The sequence below is a fragment of the Varroa jacobsoni genome, unplaced genomic scaffold (assembly GCF_002532875.2).
Source record: "Varroa jacobsoni isolate VJ856 unplaced genomic scaffold, vjacob_1.0 scaffold_401, whole genome shotgun sequence".
Classification (NCBI taxonomy): Eukaryota; Metazoa; Arthropoda; class Arachnida; order Mesostigmata; family Varroidae; genus Varroa; species Varroa jacobsoni.
Window position 1 is genome coordinate 23,212 of NW_019213303.1, and position 15,066 is coordinate 38,277.

Below are 15,066 nucleotides of genomic sequence, written 5' to 3' on the forward strand. Positions count from 1 at the left end.
AATTGTGGCGTCGATGACAAACGCGTCTCCGAATAGTATCTTATAAACTTCGCATAAAAATGCCGATAGAATAAGTTGTGTAAAATGTTAGCACAACTTCTAATTTGCTGCATTTTCCAGCTATAAACTTGTTAGCTAGTTTGACCGAATAATAGAATATTTATCGCTCGAAAAAGAAGCAGCCTTAACTACGTTTCGTAATGCGCTCATCTAATTTACGTTGCCTAACAGAATTACTACAGGCTGTTTTATGTATAAAATGAATGGACGGCATGACCTTGCTCCGATCCCGTTAAGGGGGTTTAATCGTGAAGTGGTGAGGTTACCCACGACCAGAATCCGTGCAGTAATAGTAATAAGCCGATCTGTTGGCCGGCTATCAGCGTACAGGCCAATATAAAACTGTTTGTTCTGCGTGTAGCACTAGTAACATCATTACTGGTCATGTGCGCTGATATTCGCATCACAAGGATCGGTCGCAGACAAACAGCAACAAGTGCTCATTGTTGATTTGTATCAAAACAGCGCCTAATGATGATGCATGCACGTACGTTCATAGATAGCTTGAGACTACCGCACGCCGCTTGATTACACTTTACCGTTGAACGGCTGCTATTCAAGCGAACACCGATGTAAATGCCACAATATTGGCGAATTGCCGGTTCCCTGTAGGTTAATGTGAGCGGTCTGCTACGTTCAATGTTATTGTTGTGTATGGTTGCTGTTGGGGCGCGAGGTGTGAAGTAGCCAATCGTGGCTCGGAAGCCTCGTCGTGATCCACGATTACCCGGCGGGGCTCCTCGACTCGAAGTCACTGAAGCCACTACTGGAAAAGCCACCGGAGCAGAGTAGTTGGTAGAGAAGCCTGTCTCCGGCTGCCCTAGCCATCGAGGCAGCAGGGAAGTCAAGCCAAGAAGAACCAACGGGAGCTGACAACGGCAACGGAAGCCACTGAGGAAAAACCAGCATCAACCGGCATCACCACAACAGCAGCTGCTGCAAACACTGTGATCCAGCTTCGCGTACGGCAGCGATTCAGGAACACAAGAAGGCTTTCGACTCGTGGTTCGACCACTGCTGAATCTGCGTTCACACTCAAGTATAACATGTTATATAACACATCCTACCTGCATTTTTGGTTATGTTTGGCCTGCCTTTGGTTGGCTGCTGCCGAGGAATGGCGTTGCCACAATATCGTTCGCGCAGTGTCCCAACAACAACGGTACGGAGCTTCGATTTGATCCGACTCTGACGCCACCTCACGTTTACAATAGTGGCGAGTCGCGGCAAACTTTCTAAGGCGATAGCGAGACTGTACTGCCAACGGCTGCAATAGAAAGCCGAAGGAAGCGCTTCGAGGTTTGATCGTTCTAACAGTCGAAGGACCGCTTCGCTTTAAGCGTCGGCTGCTCGTCCGCCAACGCGGCCTCTCGGCGTTAGTTCTTTTTAGTTCCTCTCGGCAGCTCGACAAAAAATATCGGGGCAAGGTGCATCATGAACGCGCCGTCTGCTGTGAGAGTCGAAGAGATAAAGGACCTGGTGATTTCCTCATTCGGGCTAGCGATGTCTTTGTCGCAGAAGTCGTTGCTGCCTCTTGCTTCAACTGTTGACAAAGAAGCCCTTTCCTGGATGGTGCTCCTTGCCCTATACACGGACATGTCGTCATACTTGTATTAAAATCGGGCCTCGTGATGCGATGCTTGGGGCATCATAATACTGGCATCGGCAGTGGCTGTGACCAAAATTAGCTCAGCTGTTTCTGCCTCAGAACCGTTCCGATGATCTACTTCTCGATTATTTCTACTGCGGGCGCAGGTTACACACGATTTTGGACTCTTTTGAAAGCTCTGTTCGTCAAGTTTAGCCCTGTTCCGGTCTAAGCTTTTGTCAGTGAACTTCATAATTGATGAACATATGGTGATAGTAACACATAAGGAGGCCAAGCTCTGTCAGTATGAAAACAACTGTTTCCGGAGAAGTTCGAACTGTCACTAGGCTTTAAAGAAAAAAGGGTTCCGTCCGGTTTGGATTATCAGGACCTTGGTCTACATGAAGTAAGGCAACGTCTGGCAAATACGTCCAGCGTACGAGCTGTTGCCAGCTGCACCATGCGATTGGTCTCTACAGTATTGATACTGCAATAGGCATATATACATATAGCTTGTATGTTCAATAATTGCATGGTTGATTTGTATCAGTCATTCAGCAGTGCGCCTCTCTGCCCATTCTGAACCTGTCGGACGAAGGTGGCCTGAGCTACAACCGTTACTCGTCCTCCAGCCCGATGTTTATTGCTGTCAGTACGATGCTGCCGCACAGCTGCGTCTAAATCGTGGGAATACACCAGTTCAGCAGTGACGCTAGTTGAACCTGAACATCCGAATCCTACATCACATACAGAAAATTTATCACGCATCAACCCTCCGCCCTTCATGCCGGCCACTGGAGCGCCAACTCCGTCAGGCGAATCCTCCGGCGACCAAGCGTGAACGGAGTTTGTTGGTTTTCTTCCCCACTCCCAGCAGAGTTAAAGGTCCCCCACTTGTAGTTACGTACAGATCAGCGTAGGCTACAGATTAATACTACTAAGTACATACAGCGACAATGGCTGCGGAGCGCAAAGTTAGTTGAGTCCACATATACATATTATACTAGGACAGTGGACCACTGGGTGGTGAAGCGGTTCTGGCGCGGTACGTTCATATTGCACTGAAAAGGCCCCTATGGAAGGATAACGGTTGGTCCGGGAAGCAATACGAGCAACGCTAACGGTTCGACTGAGCTGTACATATGCCATTACGTTGTTCATGTATGAGCTTCATGCGAGGATAGGGAACGCTTTGTTCTGAATCTTCGTAGATCGCTGTTTTGTTTGGTACTATTATTGCTGCTAGACTAATTTTCGGGAAACAGAAATGAGCACGGAACAGGAAAGTTCAACTTACCTAGTCAATCTGTGTTTGGTAATAGTTAGGCCGTCATTATGTGGAGCTATCTGTATGCGCACCTGTATGTTGTAGAATAATTATATAGCTGTTAGGAATGAGTCGTAATTACTTATCCAATTTACAATGGGGTTGTATACTCTAGCAAGCAGCAGTCACCGCCGACTAGGCCTGCGTTTCACATGAATCAATGTGATATGCAGTATTATCTATCATTGCCTTAAGCCAACCCGTAGTAACCTGTGTACCCTAAAACCCGCATCACTATAGGCGATAATTTCCTGTCACTGTTCAATTTCTTTACTATAGTTATTCCGAATTTAAAATTTTGAGTGTCTGTAACTGAACGTGTTTCGAACTTTAAGCGAATTTACCAGCTTAGCCCATCGAGCTAAATCGATCCTTTTATTGACTAATTTTTTATAAATATTTTGAACCAACTGTTGTAGCTACCTGCTAGCAGGACATCGATTTTCTGGATGATATCCTGCTGAATAACTTTTTTGAAATTAGAAATCATCAGGACTGAGTATTTTTTTCCACTTTTATAGGGCCTCTCGCCCGGTCTTCGCCGCCATCCTTGGATTACCTAATTATGGGCTATCAGTGAGATGCTATTCTAAGCAATATCGTCATTACCGAGATTTTCGGGAATAGTTAGATTTTTGTTGATGAGGACTGGGCAATGATCGACCTCCAAACACACTTTCCTTTTATGTTAGTTGGTGTCAGAGTTTTTTTTTGCTAATAGACAAACACATATCATAGATATGTGTAGACGAAGCAGGTATTTCGCTGTATTTGGACGACCTGTGTTACACCTTACGAGTATTATTGTACCTAACATTAGACATATGCTTAAGCTGAAGGTTTAAGGGCGTCCAAGAGCTCGTCGTCTGGCTAGCTTTGTCCGTATGATCTCCTGAATCGGGAGCGCAAACTCGTTATCATATCCATCGTACGGATATTTCTTTCGTCCCGTAAATGTTTGGCGCGATTATGTTCTCACGTAAGTGTACCTGGTTGGCGGATGACCTAGAGCTAGACGCTCAGAGACGATCAAATCTGGGTTGTCAGACGTCCAAGCAAGCAGGCGATACAGACAGTTAAGAAAAGAGATTTGGTCCCTGGTCGATTCGGTGGTTTGGGGCCAGCCGGTGAATTCCTGGAGGCGAGGTCGTCTCCGTCGCCGTAGTTATTGTCCGATAGAGCTCTTTTACGGTCACACTCAGCTAACAGCATCGTCATTGATTAGATTGTTTCGCTGTCCAAGCACTACTATTAGACAATAACAACGACGGCAGTGGCGACAACGACGATGAGGCGGGTTAAGACCGAAACGGAGAGCGAGCAGAACAGCGAGTTGGGACGAACAGCACAGGTAGAAAATAGGAATGACAGAAGCAGAAAGCGTTTGTAGCCTTTAGGCAGTAGGCACCACCGGCGGCGGCGGTAGCAGCAGTAACAACCACGGCTACGACGGCCACTGCAGTAGCAGCAGTAGGAAGATGGGCTTAGGTAGGGCTTATGTTGCTGTGACTACAGACGTCGCCAGTGATGAGGACGAATGGAGCGAGAGGCCCGGGGGTGGCACCTGCGATGGGATCATCTTCAGGTTCTCGATGCCGTTGCCGCCCCAGCTTCCTTCGTCTCTAAAGCCTGAGGTTCGCTTGAACGTTCGTTCAGTTGTTGGCGGTGTCCGCTCCGCAGAATATCAAGCGGCTGACGATGGCTCTGACGCTGCTATTGCTACGACGAAGATGACGACGACGTCTGTTCGTCAGAAAGAAGCCGGAGAAAGGCATTTGGGCAATGTGTTGTCTGCCAGTGCCTACCTGTATCTGTACATTGTGTACGTAGCGTATTTCAGTTCTAGCTGAGGACGATATTCAGGGGCGCGGCAAATCGCAGGTTGGCTTGCTGCTTTTGCTGTTGTTGTAACTGTTACAACTTGTGCTACTTTTGCGGCTGCTGTTTCGACCCATTACCGTCATTGTTGTTGGCCGTCGTCTGTTATTGATGACCTACGTCACCTCCCCTCCAACTTATCCCCGCCCTTCTGTCTGTAGCAGTACTCCTGCGTGTGCGTTGTTTCAAAGGCAACAAGATAATAGTACGTAACCAACCTTAAGAAGGGTATCTATTTTATATAAACTACTGAATAGTTGGCTCGATTTTGTCCGATCTGCCCCCATGAGACCTCCGAGTCTTTGCACACAACCCGCTACCCATTTCCCACCCGTTTTTTTTCTAATATATAGTGCAAAAGCAAGCTCTGACGCTAATATCAATGCTGCTGCTGTTCATGACGATGCTGACCGGAGCGCCTCCTATAATTCTATAATGCGGTGTAACAACTGCATTCTATGGATAGTAACGATACTAACGAAGATAGCCATTGAATGCTACTACTGCTAATGGCAACAATCTTCTGAAGGACACATGTTAGCGATTTCGCTATGAGAAAGGAATAGGGCAGGTAGGACGCATTACGTATTTCGTGTGAAAGAGATGTACGTACGAAACCTGTATGAAACTCGTCCAGAGCACAAAGCTAAACATCCAGCCTACATCTTGCAAGTGCGGGTTTTTACATTGGCCATCAAAATGATGTAGACAAATGTCGAAGACCTGAATTTGGTACGCTAAGAGAAGTTGACCTTATTTGATTAAAGGACTCTGAATCTACCAAGAAAAGTCGAGTTGGGAATGGCTCCCTGGAACGGAAAATTCGATGACATCTACTTTTTTGACGATTGAGTAACCGAATTGTCACCCGAAAACCACGCAGTTCGACAATGATCGATGCGGGTACAAGCCACGAAGTGGATGAAGTCATTTAGACGTAGTGAGATAAAACAGGTGATCGACGTCCCTAGCCGATAGGGCCAATTGTGACCCCATGGCCGAAATTTCCAGGAAATTTACTAAAGTGATGACCGAATCATTCGTGGTAGCTAGATTGCAGACGTGCACATGGGCGTAAAGAAACCTAAACTGCTCGTGCTCGAAAGCAGCTCAGCGTGGAAAGAAGATACCTGGATGAACAAATAACATCTTCATTATTTTATCGACAACTTTGCCGACGGCGGCAGAAATCGTTAAGGAGATCCTGCTACATAATACCAACCTTGCGTTAGTCAGTGACAGAGATAGGATTTTAACCAGGTAGCCAAACATTTGTGTGATCTAAACAAGAGATTATCTCAAAAACACTTCAAGTCCCGGGTCAACAACCATTCCTATCGATTTGGGGCTTATCAATGAGAAACATTAAATCGTTAAACTCAGCTCTTCCTGCTTAGATAAATCTTTACGTCTATATTACATATGTGGATTAACAAAATTCGGGTGCCTTTTGTACTCTTGAACTAGTCGTACCTGGCTAATACCATACTTATTATCTCATTCCCTTAAGATTAACACCGGCATTTGTCATTTCAAACAAATTAAACCTCAGGACAATCTATCCCTATAAGAAGTTGTTTATGTGTATTCCGATGCTGTCCGAAACAGATTTATGTAGCAACATGTGATATAATGTAGTAAAAAAAGAGGTCATTTAATTTACACTTCAGCAAGAGCTAAATATATTTGCATCTCTGTGTGAAGCTGAGAAACATTTGCTATCATACCTCTCAGTCTGATCAGTCGCATCAGTTAGCACTCATGTTCTAATCAATTGCAAAAGCTATTAGGTAAAATCTAGACTTCGTAAAACAGTTATAAGCTTATTAGCCCTTGGCGAAAACAGCTCACCAGCACTATCACATTTGCCAGCCGTAATTGCATCACCAGCAGCAGCGCTTGTTATGGCCTGCGTTGTAATGCTATGGTCTGCAGACAACAATAGTGACAACAACGCAAGCAGCATCAACAACCACGACGACGACGACCGCAGCATTTGATAGCGTTTCTTTTGTCCAGAGAGCCTGTGGTTCTTGATAATAGCTATATGTAATGGCTGTGCTGTATATAGTGGCCTTTTTAAGAAGTCCGAACTGTGTATTTTTGCCATGCCTTTCTCCTTCGCCATTAGATGTCAGAGGAGGCCCTATTTTGTTGTTACTCGTCGACGTTATACCGTTTTGCATTTATGCTGCCACCCGTCTCGGTCTACACACGACGAGTATGCCCGGGCGTTCGTATAGATAAGTGGATCCAGACAGGTCCATGCGTCAGATGCGCTACCAATGCTGCTGCGGGAGTGGACGATGGTGATTATGGGTAGCGAACTGCCGCAATGAAACAGCAACAGAAGCAAAAAAAAAAGTACCACACGGTACAGCTAGGAGGTGGACTGACTCAACAGGTAAACTCTGGCGCTCTTCTTGATCAGCTTCTGCGTCCTTTTCTGCGCCGCTCGTCGTGATCAATATAGCGCCCTTTTTTCGCTGTAACGCTCCTCCATCGTCATCGGTTTATTGTATCACATCCGTGCTCTTTTTTCATTTCTCTGCCTCTGCTCGACAGAATCGAGGGAGTGGCTTTGGGGGATGGCATCGACGGACACCCGACAACAACGAGAGCGCCAGCCGCAGTCGAACCTCCGCACATTTATCTGTAAAGTTCAGCATGACCGCAGCAGCGGCTATTGTAACTACGTAGACCCGCCCACCACCCACCAGCAATGCCACCAGCATCGCCACCATGCGTAGCAGTCGATAATTTAACAGAGAAAGAGATCGCCTGGTCAGCCGGGAGTCGCCGTTCGATCGGCAGAACTTGGCCCGAGGAAATGCTGGAGGAGGAAGCTCCAGAGCAACAACAGCATTAGCAATAGTAGCGCTAGCAGAACTGAGCGCTTCCAGTAGTTCCTAGGCTAGAGCAGTCAGCTGGAATAGAGCTGAGCAAACTGTGACAGGCCAAACTGGCCGGTAGGCAATTGAAAAACGGTTTCTGAGTCACTTTTGTCTATCACATCGTTTGTATTATTGCTATGCCGGTTGATTCCATTATGGCCAGTATTCGCTTTGCGATAGCCAGTGTCGTATACACAACATGGATGTTGGTTTTCTGTTTGTGTCATCGGCGAGCTACAGACATTTTCAAAGACATAGGATTTCGACAGCGGCAAATATATCATTCGTAGTATTCATACACTATTTGCATTTTTGGCGTAGCACATACGATGGTAAAACCCTGTATTTTTACCGGTCCGCACGTGGGGCTGGAAAATGAAAAACTGCTTCCCTTTATATACTATTTCGACATCATAATTGCTGCGATACATCCATAGATTAGCATTTTTATTGCCCCCAAGTGTGCTCTTTTGCCCTTAGTGTGAGTCTATCGAGCTTATAGTTAAATTTGGTGAACGCCATAACATGCAAGCACGCTCGGCTGGGAAGGAACTTGCCAGATTATATAATAAGTGCAAGCCTAATGTCGATAATTTAGTAAACGACAGCAAAAAATTAATAAGCGACTAAAAGTTATTAAGCGCGCATGGTAAGGAGAAAGTTTTTTGGCAGTTTGAAAAAGGGTATTTAACAGTTGGAGAGCCTTCATTTTACGTCTTTTGAAGTTATAAAAGACCACACAAACTTGCAAGAAGGAACAGGCGCGAGAGAGAAGTTGTTCATTGAAGACTCCCCGACTGTCAAGTGACTTGCTTCAAAAAACTTGTGTTTTTCTCTGCATATGCTCCACATCGTGACGGAGAACAGCATTTAAATTGAACTTGTATATAGGCTTGCCTTGTTTGTATCTCATCGTCAGATTCGACTTGCTAGTCTCATCTTTCCGCTTTCCATGTCGTAGAAAAATGGCCACATACCGAATTAGACGTTGCCCGTTCTGCATAGGTTGTATAAGTAACTCTCAAGCATCTGTTCGGTGTTTCCTCAATTTCTATATCCATATGTTTATGTCCCTATTTGACCTTTTTTGATGTACCATTTTCAAGTATTCTCCAGTTGCTATATAGTGCATATGCTATTTATGCACGCGCACACATTATATCAGGGTTATCAATCCTGCTTCTGTTCTTTGCTGTTACATAATAATAAAAACAAAAAAAAAAAACATCAAGTCGCGATACTACTAGGTCCGCCGCTAGCGCGTCTCAACAGAACCATCGTCTCTCGATCAATCTTTTTCTGAACGGAACCGCCGCCGCTGTTGTCGCCATAGCAATAGATGAGGCAATGGCTACTTTCTCAGCTACGAAGTAGCGTAAAAAATTTTGGATTGGATAGAGTCTTTACTGGACAGGAATGGGCCGGAAAGCTGTGGCCAGGGTCGGCTTTGGTAGAGCTTCTGGCTGCTGCGGCCACGAAATGATCAAACAGGTTTTACGTTGTTGCAGTTACTCCACTTCGCCGACGACTAATGCGATCGTAGCATTAGTAGCTGGTGACGACGGTGGCGGCGGTAGTCCTGGTCACTGCGTTGCCTTTGTTGCTGTTCGTTCGTTTTTTCCTTCGTCTTCTTTTTCGACATCTTGGTCTTCTGAGAGTTGACAACGTTCGCGCTATTACCTTTACTATCACCACTACCACGACAACGACAACAACAGACAAAACACTGCGCTTTCCTGTATTCCCGATCATTCTAAAGCTTTTTATCGTAGCTAGCTGTCTTCTTTGGCCAGTATAGCTATGGGTACATACATCCGTCGCACACATAAGGATTCCTTATTTTGTGGTGACAACTATGACTATAGTGTCTGGTATCGCTGACAGATGGCGACATCAGCAGATCTACAATGTATTCTCGCTGAGTAGAAGCCTTTCTGTTACGAGGTTCGTGGTAAGCGACAGCGGTGGAACCGACATCGTTTTCCACTGTCGCTGCCACAAGCGCTGTATGCAGTCGAATATGTGCTTTAAGGTTACTCGTTCTTGGTTCAAACCTGTGCATAATTCGGCCTACAGGTGTTAGGCTCCTTCCGTTTCTTTTCCTCACTCGATTGCCAAATCTGCGTTTTCTAATCTACCAAACAACCACATTTTCTGTCGTTTGAAGAATTTGTGTTCCTCTAGCTCGCCGCGAAGCGCTGCTAACCAACATTGACCACGCAATACTGCTGCTACCATCGCTACCCTTGCCATCGCTGACGACGAAGGAGAACGAAGCAGACCCAGACTCTATGGAAAAGTCAATGTCGTCAAATGCGATGTTGTCTTTTTTCCCTCTTGGCGAGACAGGAACGTTTATTTCTACGCAATCCTTCGACCGTCAGAGCCAATGATCGTCAGGCGTCTACCGTAGACGACAGTCGCCAATGTTTGACTCATAGACGACATCCATCGCGCCAACATAGCAATCACGAAAAAGTAACAGCAGCGACAGCTGAAGAAATCAGCAACGCCGGCCTGCAATCCGTGTCGTCGCCGCTGCTTGGGTCTTCGCTGAGTATGTGAACGAGTGCATCTCTGATAGGTAGCTCAGGTCGAAACCGGCACCGAGGTTTGCTGAAGACATCGATGCCTCAGACAACTCAAATGACAGTGGCCGTCATAGTTGCGGCGGCGGTAGCAGCAGTAGCAGCAGCATCAACGGCAGGGGCAGAGGACCGACACGCTCAATCCGTAACGATGTTCGACTGTGTTAGAGTGCCCCTGGCGACCAAAGGGACCGGAGCAATGGCCAAGTTGATGCTACTGCCAGTGGTTTTAGTTCCGAAGGTATACACAGACACACACTCACAGATACATGCCTATGCTTATATACATTGAAGTTAGCAAGAAAAGCGGCAGCTACACCTTCGAGTAGCCTCGTACGGGGGCCTCAGCGAGCAGAGCTAGTGGAGAAGATCGAGTATTTCTACTGCTTTGATTGCTAGCAGGCATCAACAGCAGCCGCAAACATCAGCGTCAGAGGCAGGCGTAATAGTGGTGCGTAATAGAGCAGAAGTTGCTAAAAAATGCCACAAAATAGCGGCAACGTCAAAAAGAAAAGAAGCTATGACAACAACAACAACATAACCGTCGATGGTGGCAGTAAACAGTTTGGCGCGGACCTCTGAATATCTCTGCGTACCTTTGCGCTCACCGCTAGTAGCATTCGCTGGGAGCTACATCAGGCCGGCATACTAAATTGTGAAGGACTCTGCCTGTAAGCGACCTGTCGTGCTTGGGCATTATAGCTAGCATTTGTACAATTACGCCGGGTCGATCAACAGACGTGCTCGAAGCGATCGACGAACTTCGACGCGATGTAACGTATATTGACTAACTGAAGGGTTATTTGGTAGTTTGATATTGATCTTCATTTCGTTTCTGGAATCATTCGAAGGAGTATAATAAACAGGAGCGCGATTTCTATTGATTAGTTGCAACATATGGTTGGTAGAAAAAAGCTGGTTTACACACAGAAAGGAAGTAGGCGTACAGGAGTGGCTTCAGCATGGGTGCACCATCTTTCGCAGCAAAATTACTGGGCGCCCTTATGGGTCTTTAGTTGGTTTGCTAAGCTGAAAAAGAGGAGTCGTCCCTCATCGCTACTCAGCTAGACATAAACCTATAGGTCTATTGATGAATACGAGCCTGCTAACTTCAGGAATACGGAAGTACTGGCATCAATCCCAATTTATCATCAGCACGAAGCCAATAACATGTACAGCTATCACTTAAGAACCAGTGTCAGCGTACCATCGTCAATGTTTCCCAAAAGAAATGATGGTGGTTTTTCAATCGGTTGATTGAGCGGGGTTCAGACACCTAGACGAAACTCTGTTTCTTGGGCGATCCAAAGGCCTATGGCGACTTCGACGGCTCTTGCTAAATGGTCCATATTACGATGAGAGTAATAGATTTTGCGAACCAGGATACGAAATCAATTATATACTAGTTTATTTGAGTTCTGAATCTGGAAAAGATGGACTCTTATCAGAAACGAAGCTGACAAATATTTTTATATGCCTTACTGTATGATCACGTAATGTTTAGCAAACTGGTTAGCTATCATAAAATGCTTTCCGCATATATATATATAAAGTAAAAGGATCTTGTGGCTGTACGTTCCTGTCTTTTCTGGTTCGTAGCTCGATACAATATAAGCCTCCGAAGCGGCATGTTCACTTTAAGAACGATTTTATATTTACAACGATTAAATTTCTGCTGAAAAGAATTAAAGAGCGTGCCAGCTATAAAGTCCTATGCCCTTCGAACGGTGATACTTTTATCCCTCAGTATCACTTTTTCGCACTTTCGAAAAAAGTTGACAGCGAGTCGTGCGGAGGACGCGGGCGGCTTCAGCCGTCGAGACGTTATATATCTAACCTGCTGTGCCACTCCCGGCAGAAGATGATGATGTGAAGGTTACTTGGCATTCTGTCATACGAGCACAGCCTCAAGTTTCGAAATTGCTGCATTAAGCACCTATTCAAGGTACAGAAGTGGACTAAGTTGGCGTCAGGTTCAAACACTACCAATTTCGGTCCATTCCATTTGTAGCATTCTGTTTTTTCTCCCTTTCACTAATTTACGCTACGCGATGTAGTCTTCTACGATTTCCACCGTGTCGTCCTTCACTCGTTTTTACCCAAGCCATTGTTGTTGTCGACTCCTGGTACAGCCAATAGCGTCGCAGGCAAAATAGGTTCAGTTCCTGCTTTCGTGCACTGCAGCTTGAAATGAATACGCCAGTCACGTCGAATCCAGTTGTGAGCGTAAGAACTAACTGTCCTAGAGACACATCGATACTTGTCAACACGTACACACACTCGTACGTACAAATATAGGCCTCGCGAAGGCGCATTCTCTGTGACTACAGAAGTGTTTGCCTCGCGTGGTAGATAGCGTTCTCGAAACATTTGTCGGAACATACGGGGTCGAGTAAATGTCCGGAGTCGAGCTGGATCAAGCCGATGTCCGTACCTTCTTTTCGGATTGAATGGCGAAACGTTAGCAGAGACGGCAGTTTTAGGGTAGCAGGACAGCGCGCGAGATGCACGCACCAGATTTTTTTTTACGTAGAAACAGATAAACGCCGGCGTAGGTCGACAAAGCGAGAAACCACACAGACAACGAGATGAACTAATATTTGTTGCTTGTCGTTTGTTTTTCATTCTAGCTTTGAATGTCGATATAAGCATAGGGCTAGTGACAGAGCGGGTCAAGAGTAAAAAGTGTAGCTAGGCCATAATGAAAAATAAAAAAGCAAAGTAAACACAGTTGAATGCCGCTGTATCACGACTATGCGGCGCGATCGCGTCACCGATCGAGACGAGTTTCGGACTTCGACGACGCCAACGAAACACCTGAGGCGTAGCCTTTCTACGAGAAAAGCTTTTCGGCCATTTTCGGTTTAATGTCCTGGAACAGGATGACTCTACCATGTGATATCCAGCACAGGACAGAAAAGAGAAAACAAGGTACAAACTCACGTTACGACGCGATCATTACGGTAGAAATGAAGAAACGCACTGTCGATGGCGGCATAAGCATCGCACGCGATTGACGTGGGCAGCCGATACGCAGAAATTAGCGTCGTACCTGGGTACGCGGTAGCAATATAACGACTGGAGATGGTAGCACCAAAATAAAGGCATCGAATTCGAGATGAATGCGTACACGTCTTTACTAACATTATTTAGCATATTGGCATTTTGTTATTTTGGTTGATTGTTCATTGCATTATAGCGGCGTCCATGCCTAGCGATTACCAAATTTACAAGATATTCTATGAACTGATAACAGCTAGTCACTTACCTTGTACTCGATAGAAGTTTAAAATTAGATCAAACAGTAATAGCAGAGATAGCGAAACGGCGGTCTAAATAAAGTACGCTCGGGACGTCAGCTAACAAGGACGGGCGTCGGTGAACCAAGACTCCGAATAAAGATGCGCCAGACAAAGCAGATTTGCAAAAATACGTAGCCGATAGTGAAGAAGCAGAAGCGCTGACCGCTTCATCTGTACGATAGTTCTGATTTGGCTTTCTGTAGCAGGTGGCATTCATTCTGCGGCGTCTTCCGCTATCCATTTGCGGCTAAACATCATCAATTGCATAACGGACAGGGTTAACAGAGGAATGAAATTGCCGCAAGCTGAAGTACCGAACGAAAAATAAGTATCACCACGACGACAACTCGTGTCCGTCTCTTTGGATTCCGCGGAGAACGAATCGACGAGAGCTTGGTCCTGCCTCTAAACTCTGCCCGAACGACTGCAGATATACTTGCTTGGTATTCTACGTTTGCTGTATCATGCAGCCAGTAATGTGTCTGCCAGCCGACTCACCAGAAGGTAGTATTCGGCCGGCCGATTCGGAAACGCCAATCGCTCCTTTTACAGAGAGAAAAAGAGGATGGTTAATATTTTACTGAAATTATTTTTCGGAAGAATTCATTTTTTTTTTTTACGCTTTCTATACTCAGCGAGCCGACGTACCTTGAATTATGTACAGCTTCGAATCAGTTAAGACCTGAACGGATAAGGAATAAATGAGCTTGAGCGGCACAGGGCGGACTCCGTTTATACCTACACGTATTTTTATGTTGTTGATCCGGACTCGTCGCTGTCACCGAGGAGTTCTTTTTCAACCGCGACATCAATTGCTTACTTGGAACAGCGAAACTTCCACAGTTACCTTAGGTATACTGTTGCCTTAGGACAAGCAGTTCCGAAGACCTGTGACTCAGTTCTATGAAACGACAACGTCTCAGCTAAAGCAGGATCCCTGAAGGGGTAACCAACCCCCATTAGTAAAAATAAACACAGAATAAAAATACAAGCAAAACAGTTCATCATCTATATACAGGAGTCGCCCCACAGTATGGCACCAAAGCTATTGGCTAACGTGTGCCATTGAGTTGCTTCGTATTGCAACGGATCCACTTTACTCATCGTGTTCATCATGTTTACGTTTAGCTAGTACTGCCTATCGATCAAATAGAGAATCAAATCGTAACTATTAGACATTGCCCAAATTTAAATTCTGCACTTTACCGTAATTCAATCGCGAAATATCTATAGCAATGCGGCTGTATGAATGGCAGTAAAAATATGGACTTACCGTTCAATGATATACAGAGCCCTTCATAAATGCACCTAAACAACTCATAACAATAGAATGATGACACAACAAGCTGACAAACAAAATGGACGCGAATAGTAGTCGTTTTGGTCACCGGGAAGATCTAAAGAGCTTTTCGCAATCGGCCTACTGTTG

General features: G+C 45.5%; 1 protein-coding gene and 1 long non-coding RNA gene across 7 annotated transcripts in view; one reads left to right on the plus strand and one right to left on the minus strand.

The window, feature by feature from the left end:
• The window catches only part of LOC111260117 (uncharacterized), a 37,199-nt gene that overhangs the window by 21,270 nt on the left and 863 nt on the right, over nucleotides 1–15,066 (minus strand). The window contains exons 1-2 of one of the 6 annotated variants that reach the window (XR_015310888.1): nucleotides 14,380–14,836; nucleotides 13,604–14,180 (exon numbers count right to left, since the gene is read on the minus strand). The exons of 2 other annotated variants lie outside the window; for them this stretch is intronic. This is a non-coding gene — a long non-coding RNA (uncharacterized LOC111260117). Of the gene's footprint in view, nucleotides 1–1,127; nucleotides 1,341–13,603; nucleotides 14,181–14,379; nucleotides 14,837–15,066 lie in introns of those variants that run through there. 3 more of the 6 variants (XR_015310889.1, XR_015310890.1, XR_002680103.2) reach the window with 3 other exon arrangements.
• Ets98B (DNA-binding protein Ets98B) overlaps nucleotides 1–15,066 on the plus strand; it is a 40,302-nt gene that overhangs the window by 3,205 nt on the left and 22,031 nt on the right. The gene's annotated exons all lie outside the window — the stretch shown is intronic.